Source organism: Anomaloglossus baeobatrachus, chromosome 10 (genome assembly GCF_048569485.1).
Source record: "Anomaloglossus baeobatrachus isolate aAnoBae1 chromosome 10, aAnoBae1.hap1, whole genome shotgun sequence".
In the NCBI taxonomy this organism is placed as follows: Eukaryota; Metazoa; Chordata; class Amphibia; order Anura; family Aromobatidae; genus Anomaloglossus; species Anomaloglossus baeobatrachus.
In genome coordinates, this window is record NC_134362.1 from 109412365 (window position 1) to 109435027 (window position 22663).

Consider the following 22663-nt stretch of genomic DNA (forward strand, 5'->3'; position numbering starts at 1 on the left):
AAGGCTTGACACTTTGGAAAGGTTAGAACTGGTATATAAACCATCAAATTCTCATCTTTTATTGTTATGATAGTGTTTATATAAGAACAGTTAAGTGCTTGTAGTCCTAAGGCGAGTAATAAAAAGGAACATCTTAAAGGTCTTGTTTTAGAACTCGCAAACCTTTTCGTTTTTTTACGTTATGTGGTTTGAAAGCATACATACTGCTGTATGATAAATCAATTTTTATTAACATTTTTGCAACCAAGAACAGTTACAGAAAAGAAAGAAATAGAAAGTTATTAAAGTAACAACAATTACCCAGCCGCTTTCTACGTTAAACCATCAATCCAGTAACACAGGTAAATAATCACATTGGTTTAGGCTAGTTTCACATTTGCGTTGAACGGCATCCATCAAAATGCGTTGTGTGACGCATGTGACGGATGCGTTGTAAATAGTGTGATGATAAAGGTAACGGATTCCTGTGAAATAACGTGTTGCGTTCTTTGAAAGAGAGAGAGAGAGAAAGAGCCCCCTCATCACTGCACACACCCCGGCACTACCGCACCCAACATCACCGCTCACACGCGGGCACTATGCTCCTATCATCACCGCACACATCGGCACTACCGCTCCCATCATCACTGCACACACCCATTCACTACTGCACTCATAATCACCACTCACACCCAGGCACTACCGCACCCATCATCACCACTCACATCGGCACTACCACTCCCATCATACTGCACATACCCATGCACTACCGCACTCATCATCACCGCTCACATGCAGGCACTACCACTCCCATCATCACCGCTCACACACAGGCACTACCGCTCCCATCATCACCGCTCACACGCAGGCACTACCGCTCCCATCATCACCGCTCACAAGCAGGCACTATCGCACTCATCATCACCGTATACACACTGGCACTACCTACTCATCACCGCTCACACGCCGGAATTACCTCAGTGACGTCCCTGCTGACAGTGCGATTCCCTTCAGTTTCTGCGTGGAGCTCACAGTGAGCAGTGGTGTTCTACGGCCGCTCCTGTCAGCTTCATGTAGCAGAGCTGAAAGCGTTGTGGGACCTCTGTGGATTACGTCGGACCTGGAGGGGTATTTGGGGGTTTAATAAAGTGGTTTAATAAAGAATTTTTTGGATGTGTGTGTTTATTTTCTTTAACTTACAGGTTAATCATGGAAGGTATCTCGGGCAGATGCCTGCCATGATTAACCTAGGACTTAGTGGTAGCTATGTGCTGCCATTAACTCCTTATTACCTCGATTGCCACCGCACCAGGGCAATTCGGGATGAGCTGGGTAGAGTCCCGGGACTGTTGCATCTAATGAATTCGGCAATTCCAGGCGGCTGCTGGCTGATATTTTTAGGCTGGGGGGGCTCCCCATAACGTGAGGCACCCCATCCTGAGAATACCAGCCTTCAGCCATGTGGCTTTATCTTGGCTGGTATCAAAATTGGGGGGACCGCACGTCATTTTTTTTTTTTTAATTATTTATTTATTGTACTGTACGACAGACCCACCCACCGGTGGCTGTGATTGGGTGATTGGTTGTAGTGAGACAGCTGTCACTCACCGTGGGGACGTGTCTGACTGCAACCAATCATAGGCGCCGGTGGGCGGGGGAAGCAGTGTATACTAGTTGGAATAATGAGCGGCCAGCATTTTCAAAAGAGGAGAAGCCGCCAGAGCAGTGTGACAGTGCAGCGCCGCGATGGTGATCGGTGAGTATGAGAGAGGGGGAGAGAGGGAGAGACAGACCGACAGAGAGAGAGAGAGACCAACATTGACAGAGAGAGAGATAGAGACAGAGAGACCGACTGACAGACAGAAAGACCAACAGACAGACAGAGAGAGACCAGGAGTGCTTTTAAATGATTTAGAACGTTCTGCTGGACATGCTGAGCATGGTCAGTAGAACGTGACGGTATCCTGCACTGGAATCCGTCGCCAAACACATGGCGACGGAATCCAGCACCATAAATATTCATTATGCCTCTTAACGGATCCCGACGGAATCCTGCGAAGTGCGTTTTTTTTTACAGCAACAAAAACCGCTACATTCAGCGTTCCTTCCGCCCGACGGGCACTGACGGTCGCCATCAAAACTGATGCGCAGAGGGGCGGATGCAACGCAAGACCATCCATTGAAATCCGCCATTAATAGAAGCCTATGAGGAATAAACGGATTCCTGCAACGGTTACCGTAATTCCTCAAGGCGGCGGCTTGCAACGGATGCTGTTCAATGCAAGTGTGAAACTAGCCTTACATCAGTATATCAAATCAAAGTCATAGTACATTTAGTGCTAACTGGATGATCTCCAGGTCAATTTGCTGTTTCATGACTAATCCGTATCATCTCATGGCAGGGCTAGTCAAACAACAGACAACAAGGAAAAAAGGAAATATCTATAAGTTCAGAAAAAAGAGCAGAGAAAGTTAGGGGATCAAGGGGACATAGACAAAGGGCCTGGGGAGGGAGCATGAGGAGGAGGAAAGTCCGATTATTCCTTAAACATAATCCAGGGCTGCCAAATCATGACAAATTTCTCATGATTACTTAACACCAGGGACGATAGTTCCTCCATATCCTCCATATCGCAAATATCTGACAGTTCTGCCTGCCACTCCCCAACACTGGGAGCCTCTGAGGATCTCTAATGTCGAGGAATAACTGCTCGGGCTGCGATCAAGCAATACCTCAGGAGGCGGGTAGAATTGAAAGAAGTGCTATTTTAATTGAGGAGACTATGCTCTCTCCTGACATTTGATTGTATACCTGAAACACCAAAAGTTGGATAATTTTTGACATCCCCACCACACATGTGCCATCGTACCTCTGTCCAACTCACATCGCCAGCAGCTCTCTGAAACCGATGGAAAGGATTTGAGTAAACGCACGGGGCACTGGTACCATCTTGCCAACAGCTTATAACTCTTTTCCTGTGAACTGCATGCCACTGAGATCTTGTGAGAGAACAAGTAAGCTTTCTGCTTTTCTTCCTCAGAGAGTGAAACCTAATTCTGTTTCCCATGTTTGGATGTATCTAGGATCCTCCGAATAGGGTGCTCCGTTCAACAAACAACAAATGAGTGAGATCAGATGTGTGGGTGGCGAATTTTGAAAAAAATAGACGTTCAAACGGAGTCGATGTAGCTGACGAGGGGAGACATTACCCCCCTAAGCCTCGACCACACAAAAGAGCACAGCTGCACATATTCAAGCCATTTCAAGCGCTGATTAGGGAATGTGGTTTGTAGTTCAGCAAAAGAAGATAAATGATGACCCTCTAATATCTGCCCCAGTCTGATATCTGACTCTCTCCGCCACCCAAGAAACCTGTCCGTGTTACATCCCGGAGGAAGTCCAGGATTGTTAAACAAAGGAGCCAATGGGGTGGGGTTATTTGAGAGACTTCCCTTATATCTTGTGTCCTCCCATGCCTCCCTCGCTCTATCTGTTTTTTTATCTCCTCAATATCTGTTTTCTGTAGCCATGGGAGTCCAACAAGCGGAACCGGGGAGAAGGTTTTCTCCAACTCCACTCACTGTTTGACCTTGCGATAAAACTGCCTGTCAAATAAACGCGCAATCAGGGAAGCCCGATGATACGTTCTTAGATCCGGCAGCCCGGCTCCCCCACCCAGTTTAGGTCGAACCAGAGTTTGATAATCAATCCGAGATTTACCTCCCTTCCATACGAAACGGATCAAGGCGGATCTCAAGGACTTGAAGAAGGCCAGAAGAGGGTTTATGGGTCCTGTCTGAAAGATATAAAGGAATCTCGGAAGGACATCCATTTTAAATGAATTTATCTGCCCAAACCACAAGAGGGGTTTCTTATTGTAGGACTCTAGATCTTTAATTGTTTAATTTAAAAGGATCTGGTGGTTTAACGAGTAGAGTAGATTGAGATTGGAGGGGATCGAAATGCCAAGATATTTAATGGACGAAGCCTGCCATCAGAACTGGAATTTATCTTTTATTATTGATACCTCGGCTGGATTCAGGGAAATGTTTAACGCTTCTGTTTGGAAGTAATTTATTTGAAAGTTGCTGAAATTGCTGAACCGCTCAAACTCTTTTAATAAAGAAGGGAAGGAGACCAAAGGTTGGGACGTGTAAATCAGAAGATCATCCGCATACATAGCTGTTTTGTACTCCTTGTGCCCAAGACTCAGACCGTGTACACTGGGGTTCTTCCTAATTGCCACCGCAAGGTGTTCCATTACAATAATGTAAAGGAGTGGAGACAGGGGCAACCCTGTCTGGTGCCGTTCCTGATTACCACTGGGTCAGAAAGGGCACCGTTAGCTCAAACACAGGCAAATGGTTTAGAATGCAGTGCCATGATCTTACCAAGAAAATTCGGTCCCAGTCCTATCTGACTAAGAGCTGACCTTGTCGCGCCCCGGGGCAGCAGAGCTGCTCGGATCCGGGCGGTCCGTGGCTCGAGGGGTCCCAGACTCGGGGGCACCGTCAAACAGTTTTTAAATGAAAAATAAAAATAAAATAAAAGCCAGACTACGCCACTCAAGGTTTGCGGCCAGGGACGATAGGGCCGCCGCTGCAGGTTCCTGCTGGGGATGATGGGGGGGGGGGGCGTGGATGGGGGAGCCCTCAGCGAGCAGGGCTTTATCCCAGGGGTAGGTGAAGGGTTAACGTGGAGGAGCACGGCAATGAAGCAGTCCAGACAAGGCGAGCAGTTTGATGGTGTTTACTCACTGGTCCGACGCCCTGAGACGTACTGGATTCCATGTGCGCCTGTGTCCTGATGGCTGTGCCTGCTAACCTGGCGCCACTCTCCACCTGTGCACTCCTGTGTATGTGGGTCCTCCCTGGCGGGGAGCACTTGGAGGTCCTCTTGGTGTCTGGGTCCTGCCGCAGGCAGCTTGGACTATTTAAGGGAATATGTCCCGGTCCCCACTTTTGCTGCTGATGCCTCAGAGGTCAAATGGTGGCAGATGAGTCCTGGAAACCCACCTGCCTGGCAGAGTTAACAGAGGGCTTGACGTCCGTGTCTGTTCTGGGGATTTGCACCCCTGTGTGCAAAGTCCTGTGAGCCCTGGATGTCCACCCCACAGGGTCCCTCTGTCCTTGGGGCTTGCTCTCTCGCTCTGCAGCTACTTTTCTCCTCTGAGTGGCTGTTCTTACTACTCAGGTTTTTGCAGTGTCTTTCCTTCTTTCTATGTGTCTCAAGAGTCTCTGGTCTGTCTTGACACCCTTCCTCTTTCACTGTCTACTGCAGACTGACTAGCCACACTCCCCAGGTCTGGTCCCTCCCTTCCCAGTTGGCTGCCTGTTAGCTCACAGTGCCCAGCCCTGTCACCTGGCTCTAAGGGGGGGTCTGTTACACGTCGTGGCTCTCTTGTTGCAAGGAATGAGGTGGTCCCCCCATTCCTTGTCTGCCACGTGCCCTCCTGCTCGGCACCGCCAAACGTCTGGGAGACTGTGCAGTCTGCAGGATTTGCCTCCTCAGAGATTCAGCAGAAGGGTGACACCTAGTGGTTCTCCCCTTGCAAGGAATGGAGCGGTCTCCCATCCCTTGCCTGCCACGAGCTCTCCTGCTCAGCATCACAGAGGCTCTGGGAGGTTGCGCAGTGTGCAAAGAATAGATGCTCAGGGAAGCAGCAAGACTTCCCATGTCTCTGCACATTGTGAAACCGAGGATCCCGCCTTTATGACCCAGAGGCAGGAAGATGAGCATGTGCTCCACGTGACGTCTTTTGATTCGCTCACTGATATCACACGGCCCCATGACGAGGCTGGTGATGTGCTGAATCCTGACTGGCTGGGCCAGGACGTCACGAACCCTGATTGGCTCACGCCCGTCTCGCGCCCGCCCTTGGGTGGAGCTACACCTCCTTAAAAGCTCCCCCTGCCATCATGGCGGTGCGCGACCGTCCTTCTATGTTTGGATGTCTGGCAGCGTGCTGCCACGCCACTGCTCAGGCATTACTATCTTCTGTGGGCTTTGCCATTGCTGCTTAGGCAGTACCTCGTTTGCAGGCCGTGTTCCTGCCTTGCTGCTCCGGCAGTATCCCCTTCAACAGGCCGTGTTCCTGTCCCAGGTGAGCTCCTCAAGCCTCCACCGGACTCACCTGGTTATTGAAAGCACACGTGCGTGGGCACCTCTGTGCTACCCTCGTGCCATATTCTCGTGACTTCCACTGGCACACGTGCGTGGGCACCTCTGTGCTTCCCCGTGCAACAGGTACACCGAGCCGTGAGATCCCTGCCATACAACCCTCACGGGTTAGGGCAGATCGGTGTACATAGATCGTCTGTGACATTCCAGACGATCGCTAGCAGCAACCCGCTCACTCTTCACCCACCATAGCGGCGGTCCCTTACACCGCACAGTGGACCTTGACCGGCGGAAGCTGTCCATTTCCCATCTTGGCACGCTTCCCCGGGTCCCCCTCGTAACATTACGGTCGCGCCCAAAGGTCTGGCTATGGCGGAAGAGCAGCAGCAGTTGCTGCGTTATGTGCAGCAGTTGGAGTCATGATTGGCAGCAGTGGAGCGGTCTTCCCCCAATAAGGCTGCTCTAGCAACAGTCGCCACCCAGGCGGCTACTCAGGCGGTGGAATTGTGCGGAAGGTCGCCTCGCCTTGTGCTCCCAGAGCGCTTCAGCGGGGACAGCTCTGAGTGCCGTGGTTTCATAAACCAGGTTACCACCTACTTGGAGTTGTCCGCGACTGATTATGCTACTGAGAAGGCGAAGGTAGCCTTCGTCCAGTCCCTGCTCACAGGGAAAGCGCTAAAGTGGTCCACGCCGTTGTGGGAGCGCGGAGATCGGGTGGTGAATCACCTTCCAGTTTATCTTGAGGCCATGAGAAAGGTGTTCCTCGGGCCTCAAGTCACCCACGACTCCGCGCTGCGGCTCCTACGCCTTCGGCAAAGGTCCACTTCAGTCGGGGACTTTGCAGTACAATTCAGGACACTCGCCGCAGAGCTGGACTGGCCAGATAAAGTCCTGGTCCCTGTGTTCTGGGAGGGTCTGGCAGGGTTCGTCAAAGACGCGCTGGCCACGCGTGACGTGCCGACCACCTTAGAGGCCTTGATTCGGCTTGCCTCTCGCATAGACATCCGCCACGCGGAGCGGAGGCTCGAGGTCTCTTCGGCACCCACGTCTTCCTGGTCTACAGAGCCTCTGACTTCCCTTCCCCACCAGACCGGTCTCCCAGCCAGCTCTATTGACGATTCTGTGGAGCCCATGGAAATTTCCACAGTGGTCTCCTCTACCACAGGTTCTCGGCCGTCGGTCGATTGCTTTACCTGTGGGCAGAGGGGACATCTAGGCACCCGATGTTCGAAACCATCAGAAGAAACACAGTGTCTTGTTCCACCTCCGGTCAGCGTGAGGAGGGTCACTTCCGTTTCCCTAGACCAGGTGCCACCTGATAAGACCCTCATTCCCCCTGACCCACGGAATGATGTGCTGTCATGGGATCGTGCTTCCAAAGGCAGGGGTCACTTCAGGGTCGACAGGACCAGAGACCCTGCGGTCAGGCATTATTGGGGGCCGGAGGTAGCCCAGGATGTACAGGAGAATATGCAAGTCTGTACGTCGTATGCGTATAATAAACCGTTCAGGCAGAGACCTGCGGGTCTTCTTCACTCTGCGCCATCTTTCGCACCTGGGGACCTAGTGTGGCTGTCTTCTAAACATATCTACCTTCCGGTACAGACAGCCGAGTTCGCTCCTAGGTACCTGGGCCCGTTTACAGTTATAGAGCGGGTAACCCCGGCGGTATATCGACTCCAGCTCCCTCCATGCTGGGCTATTTCTAATACTTTTCATGTATCTCTTCTGAAACCCGTACGACCTAAAACCTCGGGGTCTCTGCTGTCCCAGGTTGGCTTCTCGTCCGACGACCCTGAAGTAGCGAAGCTAGTAAGAACGAAAATTGTACAGGGCAAGAGGTGCTTCCTCGTGGAGTGGGTCGGTCGTGGCCCGGAGCATAGGTCCTGGGAATTGGAGGAGCATGTCCACGCCCCGGGTTTGGTGGCAGCCTTCGAGCGCAGGCCCTAGACGGGGGGGGTAATGTTACACGTCGTGGCTCTCTCTTGTTGCAAGGAATGAGGTGGTCCCCCATTCCTTGTCTGCCACGAGCCCTCCTGCTCGGCACCGCCAAACGTCTGGGAGACTGTGCAGTCTGCAGGATTTGCCTCCTCAGAGATTCAGCAGAAGGGTGACACCTAGTGGTTCTCCCCTTGCAAGGAATGGAGCGGTCTCCCATCCCTTGCCTGCCACGAGCTCTCCTGCTCAGCATCACAGGGCTCTGGGAGGTTGCGCAGTGTGCAAAGAATAGATGCTCAGGGAAGCAGCAAGACTTCCCATGTCTCTGCACATTGTGAAACCGAGGATCCCGCCTTTATGACCCAGAGGCAGGAAGATGAGCATGTGCTCCACGTGACGTCTTCTGATTCGCTCACTGATATCACACGGCCCCATGACGAGGCTGGTGATGTGCTGAATCCTGACTGGCTGGGCCAGGACGTCACGAACCCTGATTGGCTCACGCCCGTCTCGCGCCCGCCCTTGGGTGGAGCTACACCTCCTTAAAAGCTCCCCCTGCCATCATGGCGGTGCGCGACCGTCCTTCTATGTTTGGATGTCTGGCAGCGTGCTGCCACGCCACTGCTCAGGCATTACTATCTTCTGTGGGCTTTGCCCTTGCTGCTTAGGCAGTACCTCGTTTGCAGGCCGTGTTCCTGCCTTGCTGCTCCGGCAGTATCCCCTTCAACAGGCCGTGTTCCTGTCCCAGGTGAGCTCCTCAAGCCTCCACCGGACTCACCTGGTTATTGAAAGCACACGTGCGTGGGCACCTCTGTGCTACCCTCGTGCCATATTCTCGTGACTTCCACTGGCACACGTGCGTGGGCACCTCTGTGCTTCCCCGTGCAACAGGTACACCGAGCCGTGAGATCCCTGCCATACAACCCTCACGGGTTAGGGCAGATCGGTGTACATAGATCGTCTGTGACATTCCAGACGATCGCTAGCAGCAACCCGCTCACTCTTCACCCACCATAGCGGCGGTCCCTTACACCGCACAGTGGACCTTGACCGGCGGAAGCTGTCCATTTCCCATCTTGGCACGCTTCCCCGGGTCCCCCTCGTAACAGGGGTCTCCCACCTTTTTTGTGAGTGTATATAGACTTTTCATCTGCACCAATACAAGTATGCACCATATAAGTATGATGCATTGAATTAAGCCAGAATTAAGCCGGAAGTGGCCGGAAGGTAACTGCATACATAGTCACTGTAAACAATGTTTGTGTTTTTTTCTTTACTTTCACCCCTATAATACTTCACTTTTTACTGCCCCCTCTGATCCCTAAACTATTCATCTCTCCCTCCATCCTCCCCACCCATCTCACCTTCCCCTCAGAGATTTTCCTCCACATTTCACCCAGTGTCTCCAGACACACACGACCATATTATGGCCTCTCCTGCTCCCACCTACTAACACTCTCTCACTGCTTCTCCTCACTGCTGGGAATATCGCTCTAAATCCTGGTCCTCCTCTCCACATCCCTATTGTCACTTCAAACCCTCATCCACAATCTATCACTAATTTCCGCAACCTCACAAACCTCATACCCATCCACCCAGCCCCCGCTCCCCCAGTCCCACTAACAGGAGCTCTATGGAACGCTGCTCTGTCTGCAACAAACTTTCCTAGATTCATGATCTTTTCATCACTAATAAACTTTCCATTCTTGCCATCACAGAAACCTGGCTCAGCCCCTCTGACACAGCCTCTCCTGCTGCACTTTCTTACGGCGGTCTCCAACTCTCTCACACCCCCCCGCCCCAGTAACAAGCATGGTGGAGGAGTTGGTTTCCTCCTGTCCAACCAATGCTCCTTTACACCAATTCCACTGCCACCCTCTGTTACTCTTCCCTCTTTTGAGGTGCACTCCGTATGCATCTACGCTTCCTCCAACCTTCAACTGGCTGTCATTTACCGCCCTCCTGGGCCAGCCACTGCCTTTTTTGATCATTTCACCACCTGGCTACTACACTTTCTTTCCACCGACATCCCCACCATCATTATGGGTGATTTCAACATCCCCATTGACACTTCCCACTCATCTGTCTCCAAACTTCTAACACTCGCTTCCTCCTTTAGCCTCACCCAATGGTCTTCTGTAGCTACTCACAAAGATGGCCACACGCTGGACCTCATCTTCACTCGCCTCTGTTCCCTATCTAACCTCTCTAACTCACCTCTTCCCCTGTCTGACCACAACCTACTCACATTCTCTTCCCTCTCTTCTCCAAGTACGCAACCCCCCCTCCACAAACTTTCACACCCTCGCAAAAATATCAAACACCTTGATTTACACGCACTTTCACAGTCCCTTCTCCCTCTCACAGACATTGCTTTTTTACACGATGCAGATGCTGCTGCAACTTTATACAACACTACAATCTTTGCAGCTCTCGAAACAGCTGCCCCCCTCACTCACACCAAAGCCCGCACAATCAACAGGCAACCCTGGCACACGAGTCAGACTAAACAACTGAGACGGGCTTCCAGAATTGCTGAGCGCAAATGGAAGAAGTCTCATTCCACTGAGCACTTCATTGCATATAAAGTTCCCTCACCACTTTCAAGTCCACACTCACTGCTGCAAAACAAACCTACTTCTCATCCCTCATATCCTCTCTCTCTCACAACCCTAAACAGCTATTCAACACTTTCAATTCTCTCCTATGTCCTCCAGCACCACCTCCCTCTCCTCTCAGCTCAGCTGAAGACTTTGCCTTTTTCTTCAAGCAGAAGATTTACAACATCAGAGCAAGCTTTGGCCCACAATCACCACGGCCCCTCATCATCGCTACTCAGCCCTCGTCCTCCAAATCTGTCACGCTCCCCGGGTCCCCTGGCCAGCTCCCCGGCTCCCCTGCCACGCTCCCCGGGTCCCCTGTCCAGCTCCCCGGCTCCCCTGCCATGCTCCCCGGCTTCCCTGGCTCGCTCCCCGGCTCCTCTGTCCGGCGTCCCCCGCTCCACAGCCTCCAGGCCTCCTCACCTAGGATCCCCAGGCGTCCCGGTCCCCGCTCCCAGCGTCCGCTGTCAGCTTCGCTCCAGCCCGGCTCCTCTGCCTCCTGTTCGCCGCTCCCTGCCCTGGCTTCTGGCACCCGGGCCTCGCGCATGCGCATTAGGGCGCGCGCGCGGTCATTGACCCTTTCTTAAAGGGCCAGCGTCCACAGACAGGATATTGAACACACAGGTACAGGGTATAAAGGGGTTTAATGTCCAAGTGGGCGGGGCCTGTTCTTCGTGTTTCCTAAGCTAGGAGTCAGGTCTCCTTGTCTCTGTGATATACTCACCTCTCTCTCTTCTAGAGCCGCTCCTGCCTCGCCATCCGGTCCTGCCGATTCCCGAACCCCGCACGCTGACCATCTGCCATCCTGTCAGTCCGTACCATCTCTGATCCCTGTGGTGACCCGTCCTCTCGCTCCATCAGTTCCGGACTCTGCCTGATAACATCTTGGCCTCCAAACCTGAGCTCCGTCACCCGGACTACCATCTGTGACTCCGTGGTCCCAGGGACTTCTACATTCCACTATTTTGCACGGACTATCCTGCTACCTGTAGTGCTCTGGCTACCGGACCCCTTGCCTTCAGTGAGGAGTTCGGCCCAGTGGATCCACCTCCTGGGTCTGCCCGTCCACCTGGCCCTAACAGTAAGAACAGGCCATGGATCCCGCCGAAGCACTAGCGGCCTTACAGGAGGAACTCACACGCCAGCGTGAGACCCAGACCCGCATGCTAAACTTCATGTCTTCTGTGGACGCCCGCCTGAACACGCTACAAGCGTCGGTTACATCTTCGGCATCTCGAGCTTCCACTGGACAATCCACGGCCCCAGCTCCCGTGGCAGCCTCCTCGGATGCTTCCAGGCTTCGTCTGGCCTCACCACCCCGGTACGCCGGAGATCCCAAGACCTGCAGGGGATTCATAAACCAATGCTCCCTCCATTTCAAGCTGCTGCCGCATTTGTTTGCCTCCGACCAAGCCAAGGTCGCGTTCATGATGTCCCATCTTGAGGGTGAGGCACTGGCGTGGATGAACCCCTTGTGGGAGAAGGAGGACCCTGTGACCACTAACATCCAAGAGTTCCTGCAGGCATTTCGTGGCACCTTTGATGAGCCCGGACGCGCCTCCGCGTCTGCCTCATCTCTCCTCCGGTTACGTCAGGGGACTCTGACGGTGGGTCAATATGCCATCCGTTTTTGCACCTTGGCTTCGGAACTCGGGTGGAACAATGAGGCTCTAACCGCCGCCTTCTGGGAAGGTCTCTCGGGTCGAATTAAAGATGAGCTGGCTGGTCGTGACGTGCCGTCCACCCTGGATGCCCTGATTACCCTAGCAACTCGAGTGGACATTCGCTTCCAGGAACGATCCAAAGAGGTGTCCCGTGAGAGACGTCCGATACGGCATTCCTCTCCTCCGCAGAAGCCCGCCGTACTTCAGTCAACGGCATCTGGTGTCTCTGTCCACGAGCCCATGCAGATTGACCGTTTGCGGCAGTCCGAACAACGCCGAGCAGAACGGCTCGCCAAGGGCCTCTGCTTCTACTGCGGAGAGGGCACACACCTTCTACGCTCCTGTCTAGAGAGGCCGGGAAACTCCAAAGCCTAGGGTTGGTAGGAGAGGCCACCCTAGGTGCTGGGACTCTCTCAGACCCGGTTACGTGGACTGTTCAAGTGTAAACGGGAGAGACGCGGTTCACGGCCGAGGCGTACCTCGATTCTGGGGCAGCAGGCAATTTCATCCAGCAGGCCACGGTGGACAAGTACCAGGTGCCTGTTACTCCACTTGACAAACCCCTCGTGATTGCCTCTGTGGATGGGAGACCCCTCTCTGACACCATCTCGTGGATCACCAAGCCGGTGGAACTGCGTATCGGTGCCCTGCACACCGAGAACATCGCTCTCTACGTCCTCCCACACATGTCCCATCAAATCCTGCTGGGACTCCCCTGGTTACGGACACACGAACCGTCAGTCAGCTGGGGCACTGGTGAAATCACCCGATGGGGCTCCTCTTGCCACGAGAACTGTCTGAAGACCATACAACCCATCCGACGACCTCCGGTTCCAGAGTCCCTACCAGGACTGCCCTCGGCCTATTGGTCCTTCGCGGACGTCTTTGACAAAAAGGAATCAGAGGTACTTCCGCCACATCGTCCTTACGATTGTGCCATCGACCTGCTCCCGGGAACTACACCACCTCGAGGACGGATATATCCGCTGTCTCCTGCCGAAACAAGGGCCATGTCTACCTACATCACAGAGAACCTGGCAAGGGGATTCATTCGGAGATCCTCCTCTCCTGCTGGAGCAGGCTTCTTCTTCGTTAAGAAGAAAGAAGGCGACCTACGCCCATGCATAGACTACCGGGGATTGAACCAAATCACCGTGAAAAATAAGTACCCCCTGCCGCTCATCCCCGAATTGTTTGATCGGCTTAGAGGAGCTCGTGTGTTCACCAAGTTGGATCTTCGGGGTGCCTACAACCTGGTCCGCATCCGCTCAGGGGACGAATGGAAGACCGCGTTCAATGCTCGCGATGGGCACTATGAATACTGTGTGATGCCCTTCGGCCTGTGTAACGCACCAGCAGTCTTTCAGGAATTGGTGAACGACGTGTTCCGAGACCTTCTCTACGTCTGCGTGGTGGTGTATCTTGGTGACATCCTGGTCTTTTCTCCGGACCTCCAGACCCACAGAGAGAACGTGCAGCTGGTACTACAAAGACTGAGGGAGAATCGTCTGTACGCCAAGTACGAGAAGTGTGTCTTCGAGCAGTCTTCTCTTCCCTTCCTGGGTTATGTAATCTCCGATACCGGCCTGCAGATGGATCCGGAGAAGGTCTCTGCCATTCTCAACTGGCCCCCTCCTTCTGGACTGAAGGCAATCCAACGCTTTCTGGGATTCGCCAACTATTACCGTCAGTTCATCCCTCACTTCTCTGCTCTGACTGCACCTCTCTCCGCCTTGACCAAGAAGGGGGCTAATCCAAAGGACTGGTCACCTGCGGCCGACGCCGCGTTTGGTACCCTGAAGCGGGCATTTGCTTCCTCCCCTGTGCTCCACCGTCCTGAGTTAAACCGACAGTTCACCTTGGAGGTGGATGCCTCCTCCTCGGGAGCCGGAGCAGTGCTCATGCAGAAGTCCTCCTCCGGGAAGATGGTTACTTGCGGTTTCTTCTCCAAGAGCTTCTCTGTGCCTGAACGCAACTACACCATCGGTGACCGAGAGCTATTGGCAGTCAAACTGGCTCTGGAGGAATGGCGCTACCTTCTGGAGGGAGCAGTGTATCCCGTGATCATATACACGGACCACAAGAACCTGGAATACCTGCGGTCTGCTCAGCGACTGAACCCACGGCAAGCCAGGTGGTCCTTGTTCTTTGCCAGGTTCGATTTCCAGCTCCATTTCCGACCCGCGGACAAGAATGTACGCGCAGATGCCTTGTCCAGGTCATTCATGCCCATGGAGCAGGAGGAGGAGACATCCCAGCCCATCATCTGTCCTAGTAAAATCATTCCGGTGGCTCCTGTCACCCTGGCCCAGATACCGCCCGGGAAGACCTATGTCTCTGAGACTGACAGGCAAAAAGTGTTGCACTGGGGCCATGCCTCGAAAACAGCCGGCCATGCTGGTCAGAAAAGAACATGGAGTACGATTGTACGTCATTACTGGTGGCCATCCCTTCGTACTGACGTCGCTTCTTTTGTCTCAGCCTGCTCCTCTTGTGCCAGGAACAAGACGCCCAAACATCTGCCAAATGGCCGTCTTCTGCCTCTACCTATACCCTCTGTTCCGTGGCAACACATTGCAATGGACTTTATTACGGACTTACCCCTGTCCTCCGGACACACCAGTCATATGGGTCGTGGTGGATCGGTTCTCCAAAATGGCTCATTTCGTCCCTATGGCTGGACTGCCCTCAGCCCAGGAACTCGCTGACGCCTACATACAGCACATCTTCCGGTTGCACGGCTTTCCATCACACATTGTGTCCGACAGAGGAACTCAGTTTACCTCCCGCTTCTGGAGGGCTCTCTGCAAACATCTGGGAGTGACTCTGGACTTTTCTTCAGCCTACCATCCTCAGTCGAATGGCCAAGTGGAAAGAGTCAATCAGATCTTGACCTCCTTCTTACGTCACTACGTCAACGCCCATCACGACGACTGGTCCACGCTTCTTCCTTGGGCTGAATTCTCCCATAACCACCACGTCAGTGAGTCCTCCTCCAGCTCACCCTTCCATGTCGTTTACGGACTTCAGCCTTCCGTCCCATTACCTTTATCCCCTTCCTCGGATGTCCCTGCTGCTGATGCTGTAGCACGTGACTTTGCAACAATTTGTAACTCTGTCAAGGCGTCCCTTGGACGTGCTTCCCTTCGGATGAAGAGACACGCAGACAAGAGGCGTCTGGATCCCCCGTGTTTCTCTCCAGGAGATCTGGTCTGGCTTGCCTCCAAGTATGTCCGATTGAAGCTACCTTCTTACAAGCTGGGTCCTCGCTACATCGGGCCGTTTAAAGTCATCAGCAAGATCAATGAGGTCTCCTACAAGCTGCAGCTCCCGGCCACGATGAGGATACCCAACTCCTTCCACGTCTCCCTGCTCAAGCCGGTTGTCCTTGGTCCCTTCTCCGCTGCTGCCAGTTCGGCTCCTCCTCCTATTGCCGATGACGACATCTATGCGGTAAGGGATATCGTGGCCATGAAAACCGTACGGGGCCGGCAGTTCTTCTTGGTGGACTGGACAGGGTATGGTCCTGAGGATAGGTCCTGGGAACCCCGGGAGAATGTGGGTACTCCTCTGATACGTGCCTTCATGTCCCGCTTGCGGGGAGAGGGGCGTGGGGAGGGGGTACTGTCACGCTCCCCGGGTCCCCTGGCCAGCTCCCCGGCTCCCCTGCCACGCTCCCCGGGTCCCCTGTCCAGCTCCCCGGCTCCCCTGCCACGCTCCCCGGCTTCCCTGGCTCGCTCCCCGGCTCCTCTGTCCGGCGTCCCCCGCTCCACAGCCTCCAGGCCTCCTCACCTAGGATCCCCAGGCGTCCCGGTCCCCGCTCCCAGCGTCCGCTGTCAGCTTCGCTCCAGCCCGGCTCCTCTGCCTCCTGTTCGCTGCTCCCTGCCCTGGCTTCTGGCACCCGGGCCTCGCGCATGCGCATTAGGGCGCGCGCGCGGTCATTAACCCTTTCTTAAAGGGCCAGCGTCCACAGACAGGATATTGAACACACAGGTACAGGGTATAAAGGGGTTTAATGTCCAAGTGGGCGGGGCCTGTTCTTCGTGTTTCCTAAGCTAGGAGTCAGGTCTCCTTGTCTCTGTGATATACTCACCTCTCTCTCTTCTAGAGCCGCTCCTGCCTCGCCATCCGGTCCTGCCGATTCCCGAACCCCGCACGCTGACCATCTGCCATCCCGTCAGTCCGTACCATCTCTGATCCCTGTGGTGACCCGTCCTCTCGCTCCATCAGTTCCGGACTCTGCCTGATAACATCTTGGCCTCCGAACCTGAGCTCCATCACCCGGACTACCATCTGTGACTCCGTGGTCCCAGGGACTTCTACATTCCACTATTTTGCACGGACTATCCTGCTACCTGTAGTGCTCCGGCTACCGGACCCCTTGCCTTCAGTGAGGAGTTCGGCCCAGTGGATCCACCTCCTGGGTCTGCCCGTCCACCTGGCCCTAACAAAATCCAGCTTCTCCACCATGACAGAAAATGATCTTTCCACTCTACTCTCAAGATCACATCTAACCACCTGTGCACTTGACCCGCTCCCATCGCACCTCATCCCCAACATCACCGCAGTCCTCATCCCAGCCCTAAGCCATCTCTTTAACCTATCACTAACAAGTGGTGTATTCCCCTCATGCTTTAAACATGCCTCCATTACACCCATCCTCAAAAAACCCTCCCTTGACCCATCCTCTGTGTCAAACTATCACCCCATATCCCTTCTCCCCTATGCCTCAAAACTACTGGAACAGCATGTTCATCTTGAACTGTCCTCATACCTCTCCTCCTGCTCCCTCTTTGACCGGCTACAATCTGGCTTCCGACCTCATCACTCTACTGAAACTGCCCTAACCAAAGTCACCAATGATCTACTAACTGCCAAAGCCAAGCGACACTACTCTGTCCTCCTCCTACTCCTGGACCTGTCCTCTGCCTTCGACACAGTAGACCATTCCCTCCTACTACAGATCTCTGGGCATCACAGACTTGGCCCTATCTTGGATCTCCTCATACCTAACCGACCGAACTTTCAGCGTCTCCCATTCTCACACCACTTCCTCATCTCGCCCCCTATCTGTCGGTGTCGCCCAAGGCTCAGTTCTTGGACCCCTGCTGTTCTCCATCTACGCCTTTGGCCTGGGACAGCTCATAGGGTACCATGTCTTTCAGTATCATCTCTACACTGATGATACGCAGATCTACCTCTCTGGACCTGACATTACCTCTCTACTAACCAAAATTCCACAATGTCTGTCTGCTATTTCATCCTTCTTCTCTGCGCGATTCCTAAAGCTTAACATGGACAAAACAGAATTCATTGTCTTTCCTCCTCCTCACTCATCCCCTCCAAGAAGCCTTTCCATCAAACTTGATGGTTGCTCACTCTCCCCAGTCTGACAAGCTCGTTGCCTTGGAGTGACCCTCGACTCTGCTCTATCCTTTAAGCCACACATCCAAGCCCTCTTCACCTCATGCAGACTACAACTCAAAAATATCTCCCGGATCCGTGATTTCCTTAACCAAGAATCAGCAAAAACATTAGTGCATGCCCTCATCATCTCCCACCTCAACTATTGCAACCTCCTGCTCTCTGGCCTCCCTTCCAACACTCTTGCACCCCTCCAATCTAACCTAAACTCTGCGGCCCGCTTAATCCACCTCTCCCCTCGCTATTCCCCAGAAATCCCTTCACTGGCTTCCCATTGCCCAACAACTCCAGTTCAAACCATTAACCATGACATACAAAGCCATCCACAACCTGTCTCCTCCTTACATCTGTGACCTAGTCTCCGGGTACCTACCTGCACGCAACCTCAGATCCTCCCAAGATCTCCTTCTCTACTCCTCTCTTATCTCCTCTTCCCACAATCGGGTACAAGATTTCTCCCTTGCCTCCCCCATACTCTGGAACGCTCTACCTCAGCATATCAGACTCTCCCCTACCGTGGAAAGCTTCAAGAGGAACCTCAAGACCCATCTCTTCCAACAAGCCTACAACCTACAATAACCCTCAGTCCAGTACACCACTGTGCAACCAGCTCTGTCCTTACCTATTATACCATCACCCATCCCCTATAGACTGTGAGCCCTCGCGGGCAGGGTCCTCTCTCCTCCTATACCAGTCTGTTTTGTACTGTTAATGATTGTTGTATGTATACCCTCTTTTGCTGTAATGCGCCATGGAATAAATGGCGCTATAATAATAAATAATAATAATAATATATGTCCTGGTGTGCTAGTGTGTGTGTGTGTGTGTGTGTGTGTGCGTGTGTAGTGACTGGTACAGTCATGCAGGACCCGAGCTGTTACCTTGTTTTTGTGACACCTGGTTACCGCAGGGGCGTCACAACCTCATGAACCCCCAGTGCACCCAGTCAAATGCCTTCTCTGAGTCAATTGATAAAAGTCCCAAGGCCAGTGATTTGGAAGTGGCTTTAGCGATCAGATGTATTGTTTTGTTCACATTATCACGAGCCTCTCTGCCCTGCATGAACCCAACCTGGTCTGTATGTATCAAGGAAGGCAAAAGGGGAGCTAGCCTGTTAGCCAGGAGTTTAGCAAATATTTTCACATCAATGTTTATTAAGGAGGTCGGCCAATAGTTAGAGACCACCGACCTAACTTTTTTGGGCTTTGGTAATACAGTGATATGGGCTTCCAAGGATTGGAGGGTGAAAGGGGATGTTTCCGACACTGTGTTATAAACTTTTGTCATAAATGGGGTAATTTGGTTTTTCGAAAAGCTTATAGAAAGTGGGTGAGAACCCATCTGTGCCTGGGCTTTTCCCATTTGGAGAATCCCCTATTGTTGCGGCCACCTCATCCTCTTCAAATACATTGTCCAGCCTTACAATGGTCTCAATGTCTAGTTCAGGGAGGGATGTTTCCGCAACATACTTATCTATGCATTTTTGCAAATCCTGTGGAGCCATATCGGAGTATTTACCCCGTATATTATAGAGCTCAGCGTGGTACTCTTTAAAGGGAAGGTGATGTAAAAAAAAAAAAAAATTCAATAACTGAAAAAATGTAAAGTAATAATGTTTTAATGTTTTGTTTAAATATTATTATTTTGTTTTTAATTGAGCAAAAAATAAAAAAAAATTAAAAAGTTTGATATTTTCCTCTGTTAAACACTAGGGGAGCAGCTTCTGAAATCCTACAGAAATACCACTGTAGAAAAAGATCACATTACAGCTGCAGTAAAGCGGGCGGAGTCTGCTGTTCCTGTGTGTGATGGCAGGCCTCCCCCTTCCTAACAGAGAATGGCATGTAGGGACACAGTGCAGAGCCTTTTTGTTGGTGACCAGAAATGTCTAAATGGTCACCAAGGACAGCAGGAGTATCACACAGGATAGGATTAGATACACAGCTCACCAGACAGTATCACAGGATAGGATTAGATACATGGCTCATCAGACAGTATCACACAGGATAAAAATAGATACACAGCCCTGCAGACAGTATCACACAGGAGAGGATTAGATACACAGCCCTGCAGACAGTATCACACAGGATAGGATTAGATACACGGCTCAGCAGACAGAATCACACAGGATAGGATTAGATACACGGCTCAGCAGACAGTATAACACAGGATAGGATTAGATACATGGCTCAGCAGACAGTATCACGCAGCATAGGATTAGATACACAGCTCAGTAGACAGTATCTCAGGATAGTATTAGATACATGGCTCAGCAGACAGTATCACACAGGATAAAATTAGATACACAGCCCTGCAGACAGTATCACACAGGAGAGGATTAGATACACAGCCCTGCAGACAGTATCACACAGGATAGGATTATATACACGGCTCAGCAGACAGTATCACACAGGAGGATTAGATATACAGCCCTGCAGACAGTATCACACAGGATAGGATTATGTACGAAGCTGTGGAAAAGAAGCGCAGATAGGGTATTACCCCAATAATGTGGGGTGAGGAGGGGGGAGTAAATACTCACCAGATATAGTTGTGCAAGTCACAACCCCTTTATTCGCATGTATAGCAATGATCCCGGCTGCAGCCACCCGATGGCAGATAACAGAAGAAAATAGAGAAGGGTGATAATGCCGCGCCAATGATCACTTATGGAACCATAAGATTAACGTATCTTTATTGGCATAGGTCTACACGTTTCAGGAGCTCTGCTCCCTTCCTCAGGACCGTAAAGAACCAAGAAACATCAAATCTAAAATTGTGCCTACTGACATACATTAAATAGCCACATTGACGTCACAAGGACCATCCCTCTTTAAAAAAAAAAATGAGCGGGTAAACAGGTTGCAGTGAAACATGACGTATTAAAAGCATTTGCATATACCAGATAATGAAGTATGTATATAAAAATCATATAAAGAAAATAAACCAAAAATAAACCAATATGCACAAAATAAAACAAAGGTTGTGATGTGAAATACAATCGAAGTGTATTATATTAAAAGGTGAACCCCACTAAGCATATGCGTGGGGGCTAGAACTAACCCAATTCTGTAAAGGGCAAACATTAGAAAATACCAGAGGGGTACACCATAGCCCCCGCGGCATGTGCGAGTTAATTGTTTTAAAAAAGAAGTGGGAAGATTTTATTAAAGAATAAAAATATATAAATATATTTATATATCCTGAGGAAGGGAGCAGAGCTCCTGAAACGCGTAGACCTATGCCAATGAAGATACGTTAATCTTACGGTTCCATAAGTGATCATTGGCGCGGCATTATCACCCTTCTCTATTTTCCTCTGTTATCTGCCATCGGATGGCTGCAGCCGGGATCATTGCTATACATGCTAATAAAGGGGTTGTGACTTGCACAACTATATCTGGTGAGTATTTACTCCCCCCTCCTCACCCCACATTATTGGGGTAATACCCTATCTGCGCTTCTTTTCCACAGCTTCGTACATTTGGATTTATTGGATCTGGCTTGACCTGATTCCTTTTATTGGTGGATACTAGTGATGAGCGAGCATGCTTGTCACTACTCGGTACTCGCACGAGTATCACTGTACTCGGGCTGCTCGGCGGGGACCGAGTAATCTCGCGATACTCGTGCTTTACTCGTGGTCTTCATTTCTGCATGTTGGCGCTCTTTTGAGAGCCAGCCCTCATGCAGGGATTGGCTGGCAGACCACTGCAATGCCACAGCCCTGTTAGTTGTGGAATTGCAGTGATTGGCCGGCCTGCACAGCGTCACCGAGCCTTTATATAGGCCGGCGCGCTGTGCTCTGCTCACAGCTATTCTGACAGTGAGTGTAGGGAGAGTGTCGCTGATTCAGGGAAAGCTTTGCGGCCCTTTATAGTTAGTTCCGGAGCAGGGCTGCAAACAGTGTGACCAGAAGTCCTTCTCAGGACTATTCTAGTTGTATACAGGCAGGCAGGGTATAGCCAGGTCGGAGTACAGTAGCAGAGTCCTTCTCAGGACTATTGTTGCTATATACAGGCAGGGTATAGCCAGGTCGGAATACAGGCTAGTGACCAGAAGAGTCCTTGTCAGGACTATTGTAGCAGTATACAGGCAGGCAGGCAGGGTATATATAGCCATTCCTAGTGGTGACCGTATACCAGCCTTCATCATATCTGGGGCTGGTGTACACAGTGTAAAACAGTCCAGATAGTGTCAGACTTCTCAGTAATTGTCGCTCCTAAAAACCAGTTAGGTTCTTATTGCGTCCGTGCTTGCATTTAAAAACAGCACGTGTGTGGCAGTCGGTGGCAGGGTACAGGTGCGCGTTTTGCACAAACTATTATATAACGCACAAGTCTAGTGTATAATACACGTCAGTCAGCAGTGTCTGATAGTGTCAGACTTCTCAGTAATTGTCGCTCCTAAAAACCAGTTAGGTTCTTATTGCGTCCGTGCTTGCATTTAAAAACAGCACGTGTGTGGCAGTCGGTGGCAGGGTACAGGTGCGCGTTTTGCACAAACTATTATATAACGCACAAGTCTAGTGTATAATACACGTCAGTCAGCAGTGTCTGATAGTGTCAGACTTCTCAGTAATTGTCGCTCCTAAAAACCAGTTAGGTTCTTATTGCGTCCGTGCTTGCATTTAAAAACAGCACGTGTGTGGCAGTCGGTGGCAGGGTACAGGTGCGCGTTTTGCACAAACTATTATATAACGCACAAGTCTAGTGTATAATACACGTCAGTCAGCAGTGTCTGATAGTGTCAGACTTCTCAGTAATTGTCGCTCCTAAAAACCAGTTAGGTTCTTATTGCGTCCGTGCTTGCATTTAAAAACAGCACGTGTGTGGCAGTCGGTGGCAGGGTACAGGTGCGCGTTTTGCACAAACTATTATATAACGCACAAGTCTAGTGTATAATACACGTCAGTCAGCAGTGTCTGATAGTGTCAG

General features: G+C 51.7%; 1 long non-coding RNA gene across 1 annotated transcript in view; it reads right to left on the reverse strand.

Annotated features, from left to right (window-relative positions):
• Positions 1-22663, reverse strand: part of LOC142255087 (uncharacterized) — a 442966-nt gene that overhangs the window by 71279 nt on the left and 349024 nt on the right. The window lies entirely within an intron of this gene.